Raw genomic sequence first — 8,189 nt, forward strand, 5'->3', positions numbered from 1 at the left:
GGGGGGGTTACCTTGGTTGGTGATTGGCTAATGGTTACACAAGCAAAAAAACTGTATAGGTAACCTTTAATTTACACTCACAAACATCTATATATCATATCTACATAATATTTCCTTTCCAATGGAGTTTTTAGCTTTTGAATGAATATTTTATGCCACAATCTCCAAAATGTGCTTTTAAATATTAAAGGGTGCACGTTTGGTAGTAATATGAGACTATCATAGTAATTGTTTGGCTTGAAGTTGCCCTCTGGATCTTTTTTCTACTTTTGATCTAGGAGTTTTTTTATAATTGGGTCTATTTTGTTAGTGTTGCTCATCAGCAGGGTTTCACACTATACTCCAGTGAACAGCTAGCTCAAACACCCAGATGTCACACCCAAAAGTGTCAAATAAGGCTTGGAAAAAGAAAAACCACAGACTTGTAAACATATTGATGTAAACATTAATGCACGGAGCACTCATCACATTTCTTAAAGCTCTAGGATACACACTTTATCTTTTACTACCACTGAGTGTAAACACACCTTTTGGTTGTTCAGAAGAAACCTCCACAGGGTCTTTTTGAAGTGAAGCTCTGACTTTGTGTTCTGCCTTAATTAAAAAACATTGTGAGGAATACACAGAGTAAAAATCGAATGGATGTTGAGCCAGTTTTCATATCTTATATTAATAATCATTCATCATACATGTTTAAACCTCTGGACCCGTCTGAAACTCTAGCTTTTAGATGTATTCCTTTCATCTCTACGATACACATCGATGTATTTCTTATGAAAGGGTTGGGTGGTCTTCTCCTCAAGAGACACGTGATACTACCTGGTAGCTTTTCTTCTAAATAGCCCTGACTGGAAGATTAGCATAACACCTTCCAGAATTGCTTCGTCACTGAGATGGTTTTTATCAGACACACTCTCACGCTCCACTGACTGGCTCCTGCTCCCGGAAGAAAAATAAGCTTTAATTTGAGCGCGACTCGCTACTGAAAGAAAATACAGCATCTCTTTAAAATCACTTCTACTAGAAATGTGATCTTAAACCTCCCCCACCGCTTATTTTGCATACAGTATTAATCACTTTTACTCATCTTTGAAATTAATTACCCTAACTGCAACATTCTAGGGCTTTTTCTATGACATCTTAATTATCCTGCCTATTTATTTTTATTATTTTCCATAATAAAAAAAGAAAAAACGTTATTGTCCACATTACATACTCATTTAAACACAACACTCTCACAGTTAGACCTTTTAAACCTTTACCCTATCCCTAGATCAGGGGTGTCAAACTCAATTTCACCACGGGCCACATCAGCATTATGGTTGCACTCAAAGGGCCGGTTGTAAATATAAGACTATAGAAAAATACATATATAAATATTTAATATATATAAAATAATGTTATTGCCTCTGTATTGGATTATTATCGGAAGTGAAGTGACATTTTGAAAAAAAAGTCTAATTCTGAGAAAAAAGTCAAATGAGAGATGCATTGTGGGACATGTAGTTTATGGGCAATGTGCTTCTGTAAATCAGCCTGTAACCGTATAATAAATATCTTTGCAAGCTCTTTTGGGGCCGCATAAAATGAAGTCACGGGCCGGATTTGGCCCCCGGGCCTTGAGTTTGACACCCCTGACTTAAGAGGTCTCGGATTGTGTTCACACCGACCCAAACGAACCGCACCAAGCTGCTAAACGCACCAGGGTTCGATTCAACCGGACTATACAAGGCAGGTGTGAACGCGATTTACTTGATAGTTCCAGGAAATAAAAGTTTTGGGGAAAAGTACTTTGTGTGAAAGCGCCTATGGTCACTATCATATCTTTAATCTTGTGGGTTATGTTCAGTCTGTTTATTTAGACATTTGGTGCTTTGTCTGTTATATCCAAAGAGGAACGTTAAAGATAATTTGCTTTTATATTATATTGAAATAAACTGAAGTAAAACAAAAGGGATGTGTATAAAGTTTACAGTAATGTTCTTTAAACAGAAATTCAGGAGGTGTATTCATCTCTCTCAATCTCACAGGATATAGGTTTTAAATGTAATGTTATAAATAAATATATTACTCACTCTACTTGTTGTTTTATACTTGGCTACACAGGGGACTTTTCTATTTCCATTCATACTCGATGACATACATTTTCCCCTTGAATAGTGAATAGTATTATTGTTTAACAGTTCTGCTGATTTTTCAAAGACAATGAGGTCAATCTAGTTCCTTTAAAGGTCATGTTTTTCTGGTTATTACCCGTCCCCTTGTGTGTTATGTAGCTTTTTCTGCATGTAAACGGTCTGCAGAGTCACAAACCCTCAAAGTACACCCTGTAGCGAGTAAAACTCTAACACAGAAAATATCTGTCTATGCTGCCCCAGAACGCCTCGTTGGAGATTTTTATTTTTCAATTTTTTTCTTCCGGGGCCATTGACGTCAGTAAATCTGGACCAATTGGCACACAGCTATAGAACAATAGGCCCACCCTCTGCCAGCCAAACATTTACTGTTGGAAGGCTGAAAGGTTCAGTTCAGATTTGTATCCAGTCATGTCAAGAAAGTACTCTGCCCTGAAATGTGAGGGGAAATGACACCAGTAAATCCACCTCACACTGTCCGCTCTTCATGCCTCACAGGGCGGACTCGTGAGCTCCGTAATGTCCCGCTAACATGGCACTTAGACTTTATGCATGCATTCTCATCTGTTTGTCATTACTGGTGTCATGTCCTGGTGTACAGAGAGTGAATAGAGATACTATACAGAGATGCTGTATGAGAAAACCAATGTGATTTTGGAACATTGAACAATGTAAATCTATTCTAGTGGACCTCAACAATGGAATTTTATGATCAGTAAAAATGGCAAAAAGATGGGACCTTTAAAAAAGAGTTTACACTATAAACATCACATGGAGTTGGTGCATGTGATGTTGAAAACAAAATGTGACTTTCATGATTCAAATCCAAAGAGGAAGTTTTTCTCCCATGACATGGGTATTTTGTAAACAAAATGTGACTGTCATGATGGAAACACACACACACACACACACACACACACACACACACACACACACACACACACACACACACACACACACACACACGTGGAGATGGGGGGTGGGGGAAAACAATGGGCTCTTGTGAAGCTCGCTGTTTAGACCGGCTTGAGTTTCAATAATCAGGATTAATGTATTTATTGTTTGCAAGAATGGAAGTAATCATCACATACAGCCAAAGGACAGTGTCCCTCGCTCACTTGTATACAAGAGAAAACGTTTTGCACTTACAAGATGGAGGAATACTGGTTCATAGCATTACTCTATACTTTGTTAAAGATAACTGAGGCCCACGTCAGAAATGATCATGCGTGTCATCCCCCTAGAGGCAAAACATCTGATTAAACATCGTTAAATAATTATGATGTGCCTGTGACAGCGTGGCATGTTTACCTTCTAGGAGAGCCTGTTAAACACAAACACACATATATTTGGACCTTTGTTATCACGCACATTTCTGTGTCCTTGAAATAGCACATTCAGTATTTTCCCATCAACTGTTATGATGTAATATCCTGTGGAAAACTGGTAGGAATCCAAATTATGTTGTAAGTTAAACAGAATAATTCCGCTAAGGATACTTTAATCATTACTTTGCATTTCAGTGAGCTGAGGATTTTATCCAAAGCGACTTAAATGCACGTCTACCAATCAGAGGGTCAGTGGATCAATACCCAACCCCTGCAAGTGACATGTTGAAGTGCCCTTGGGCCAAATACAAAAAATAAACCTTACATTTCGAGTCAAATGCATGTCTATCGTTTAGAAGTGTTTGTAGGTCGCTTTGAATACATGTATTAATGTAATCTAACCTTAAAGATACAAACTGAAAACAGCCAAAATCTTGCAAGTATATGAAGCTTTCAATAAGCAGAAAAAAGTGCCACAATCCTCCTCCTCCTCCTCCTCCTCCTCCTCCTCTTTCCCATAGGTTTTTTTAACTTTATCCTCCATTTCTCAGGTCAGCATCAGGTGATCGGTTCCCTTCAGCCAATCAGAGCAGCTCCAGGTGATGACATCATCCTCCCGTGCCACGTGGAGCCTCCGATAAATGTGTCAGGACTGACCGTTGAGTGGTCGAGGCCCGATCTGAAGCCGGACCCCAACGACCGCCTGAGCAGAGTGGATTACGTTCATCTTTATCGCGACAGAAGGGAAGTCACAGATATAAAGATCTCGTCGTACGTGGGGCGGACGCTGCTGTCCACAGAGGGCCTGGGGAAAGGGGACATATCCCTCAAGATCTACAACGTGACGCTTGAAGACGAGGGGAAATTCGGATGCTTCATCCCAAAATTAGAGGGTCAAAAAAAGTCTGCAGTCGTTGTTCTCGTTGTTGGTGAGTTAAACGTTAACATGTTTTATTTTATCAACATTTTGCACATGTAGAAAGTGTCACAACATAATATAAAACAAGATCACTAACTCAAGTATCTTCATGTCAACGGTTTACGTCGCCCCGTATGAAACAACTATAGATCGGTGCAGTGATGCCGTATTTTTTAAGTTGGCATAGTGAGGGCTCCCTTGAAAAAAGCCAATGGGTTTTTTCCATTGGATTTTGGAATATTGCAGAAAATAAGATCTGTGGCAAAGACACATGTATGATACATTTAGCGTAAATGCAATCTTTGGAAGGAAAAAGCTATCGTTAGGCTATAAGGAATACAGCACGGTCACATGACTCCACGTCACCACCGCTAAGCTAAAGGCGGCTAATGTTGGGCTATAAAGGAACTACAGCACGGTCACATGACTTCACGTCACCACCGCTAAGCTAAAGGAGGCTAATGTTGGGCTATAAAGGAACTACAGCACGGTCACATGACTTCACGTCACCACCGCTAAAGGAGGCTAATGTTGGGCTATAAAGGAACTACAGCACGGTCACATGACTTCATGTCACAAGAGACCCGAAAGGGCTAACTTGCTAACTCATTTTACAGGTTTTTAAGACTTATTCCTGCACCACTCTATAGTCTCCTTTTAAATACTGTGTTATAAGTAAATACATATCTTTTTTTCCAGAGCAAAACTCCCCGACAACAGAGACGCCACTTCAATCCAGATATCTCCAAACTCCTGATCCTAAGGAAGAAACGGCCGATAAAGGTGACAGAAAGTTGTTTTTTGGAGCTAATCTATTCATATAAACCTGATTTTTTTACAATCAAACCTAAGAATGAATGCATATTTAGATATTAGAATGTCCTTTTCACATTAGGAATAGGGCAGATAGTAACAGATGGGACGTCCATGTCGAACTTTAGTTGTGCAGTGCCTCTGTGTTTGACCATGTTTTGAATAGAGGCAGATTTGCTTAATTTGCAAATATAGGACTATGGAAGAATACGTGGTGGCATACAATGTGACTTCCTGGTTCTCTTTAGCCAGACTCTAAATAAACCTTAAGTTTATCAGACATCAGATCGTTCACCTGCTTCCTTTCTCTGAGGTCAACGCTCCAAAAATATGATCCATTACAAGTCTTAAATAGCCAACCTCTCTTTTCCGTTGTGAGTCTCTCTCTCTGTATATCAATTAGGTCAGCTCTAATCAGTCTTCTTCTTCTTCTTCTTCTTCTTCTTCTTCTTCTTCTTCTTCTTCTTAGGTGTGTCCAGTCGCAGCAATGTGATCCCAGTCGTGGTTTTCAGCTGCCTCTCTGTGTTCCTGTTAATGGTATTTTTAACAGTGGGTGTAACAAAATGTCGAAAACCAGAAGTAAGTAACGTGATCTAATTTAATACTTGAGTATACATCAGTTATGATTTAATTGATAAGTATTCTCTGCTAGAAAAAAACATATACTTTCTTCCTGTATGTGAAAAGACAGTTGAATACTTATTTATTATTCATTTGCCCTGGAGCAGAGATTTTGCTTCACAGAAATAATAATACGCACTACGGAAATGAACTTCTCCCACTACAGAGAGACACACTGGCCTGCAGAAGGATATAGTTGAATTCATTTTGACCTTGATGTGGAAAGTGTTTATACAACAATATAAAGGCGATCATTTCAAGCAATCTGGGTATTTCCAAGAAGTTTTATCATGTGCCTTCAGCAGGAAGTACACAGAAAGGTCCATTTGAACTCTGCTCTTGGTGTTTGATGCTCTCTTAAAGTCCCTAAATACTTCAATAAGTACTTGTTCATGACTCCTTTAATTTCCCTTGATTGTTTTCAGTTGTTATTTAAGTATTGAATACATGTTCAATGTGTGTGTAGCATGAGGGTGAGGCAGCTTATAATTTATTTATTGTGTTGTTATAAATGTTCTAATAATGACTGATTTCTATTCTGAAATGTTCCAAAGAAGCAGCACTTATTCAGTGAGCATTGTGCGATCTGTGATATCCTGTTTATTTTTTTCCACTTTACATCATTTTGTAAAAGTTATTTCTGTGTGCAGTGTTTTGCTCTGTGTGTAAAAATAATCAGCATAGCGTTAAACGTTACCTGTTCGCGCTGTTTAACGAGTTATTGTTCATCTTTTAAGTTATTTTTGGATGTATTTAAATTATTCTGTGAGTGTTTTCAATCATTATCCAAGACTTTATCAAATGTTACTTGAGATTGTTTCAAAACGAGTTCATTTGTTACGACATTTTATGTGAAGTATAACCTTTGTGACCACATTATAGTTGCCAAATAAAAACAGTGTGCTTGTATCATGTGTGCTGTTGGTAATATCTGTGCGGGAGTTCAGTGTTTACTCAACAAGGGAAAGGTCTTTTAAGCTGACAGTAGATCTAACCCTCCTTATCGTATTTATGTGTTTATTATAAAACAGTCATTTACTCCATGGCTTTTGTCATCTGTGAGCTCTTGCTAGACGATTCATACATAAACACCAGTTTGTTGCTGTAACCTTCACCCTTAATTCATACAAAATCACCTAACCGTCGGCTTGTCTGCTGCCTAAAAAGAGAACATCCGCTGTTCATCAGTCATGGAAATAAAGTCTGACTCCTACTCCTACTTGCAGTATGTTTCCATATGGATGTTAGCATGTGATGATCCATGATGCAGACTGAGTCATTTTCTTATAACAATAGCAGATTAAGCAGCGTCTGTGTGAGTGTGTGTTATGTAGAGTTGATGGAAACAGAGCTTTTTGCTTTTCCTATCACAACCCTATAAAGCACCTACAGACTAGTGTTTTCCCCACACACGTATTTCCATTGGCACAAAAACCTAGCACACCCACACCGACTTGTTCTACTCGAAACCTAATTTTTTTGTTTTTTACCATGAATGAAAGCAGCACTATTATACATATTATGAATAAAAAGGCAAAACTAGTTGTGTATGATGTGGTTGTCTGATTCTTCCTGGCTTCACTTAATGAACAAATTAATTAGAAAGGATTGTTTTCTCACTAACAAATCAAATCAAATCAGGACCGGGACAAAAAATCAGCCGGGGAATCTCGCCCAGCCCACGTGAATTGTCAACGGGGGCTGGGCTGACAGCTGAGAAGGCTCGGTCGGTCCCCTCGGGTTTTTAGCCTGGTATTGGGCACTATCAGCAACAGCTGTTCAAAAATGGGGGCGTCTAATAATGCCCCTTTCACAAGCAGATCATTTGTATTAATGTGGACCGGAGGGAGAGGGTGACGAGCGTAAATTTCACTTTCCTTTTTTATTTCAATTACAACTTTGGTCATGAAGAATATGTTTCTCTGTTGTCCACGTTCATAAAGTATAAAACAACAGCATCAGAGCATGGTGCAGAGTCTCTAGATGAGTCCCTCGTTCTTATTAAAAATCCATGTAGTGCGTTGTATAGAACACTGTAGTTTCCATAGTTTCACCACAGCACCAGACGCACACAATGACGTCCGCTGGCGCATCATAAACACGTCAGATAGTGAAAGTGCATTCGGATTCTCTAAAGTAGCCTACCGCAGTCTCTTCTCCTAAGTCCTTTTGAATTCTCCTATCCACTATCCCTTAACCCCGTGACGTTTCACTCAGAGGTCAAGGAATAGGAGATAGGGTTAGAATTTAGGAGCTGATTTTTGGATTATCGGAACGCAACCCTGTTGCTTTGGAACAGCCCTCAATATGGCGGACCCTCCGCGTGAACGCGCAAACGGAGGGGTAGGGTGTAGGGCAGGCATGGACAAACTA

The 8,189-nt window shown here is 39.2% G+C and overlaps 1 protein-coding gene across 1 annotated transcript in view; it reads right to left on the reverse strand.

Annotated features, from left to right (window-relative positions):
- LOC104941712 (protein phosphatase 1K, mitochondrial-like) overlaps nt 1-8,189 on the reverse strand; it is a 15,578-nt gene that overhangs the window by 1,431 nt on the left and 5,958 nt on the right.

This window comes from Notothenia coriiceps, unplaced genomic scaffold (genome assembly GCF_000735185.1).
Source record: "Notothenia coriiceps isolate Sejong01 unplaced genomic scaffold, NC01 NC01_scaffold00003769, whole genome shotgun sequence".
Taxonomy (NCBI): Eukaryota; Metazoa; Chordata; class Actinopteri; order Perciformes; family Nototheniidae; genus Notothenia; species Notothenia coriiceps.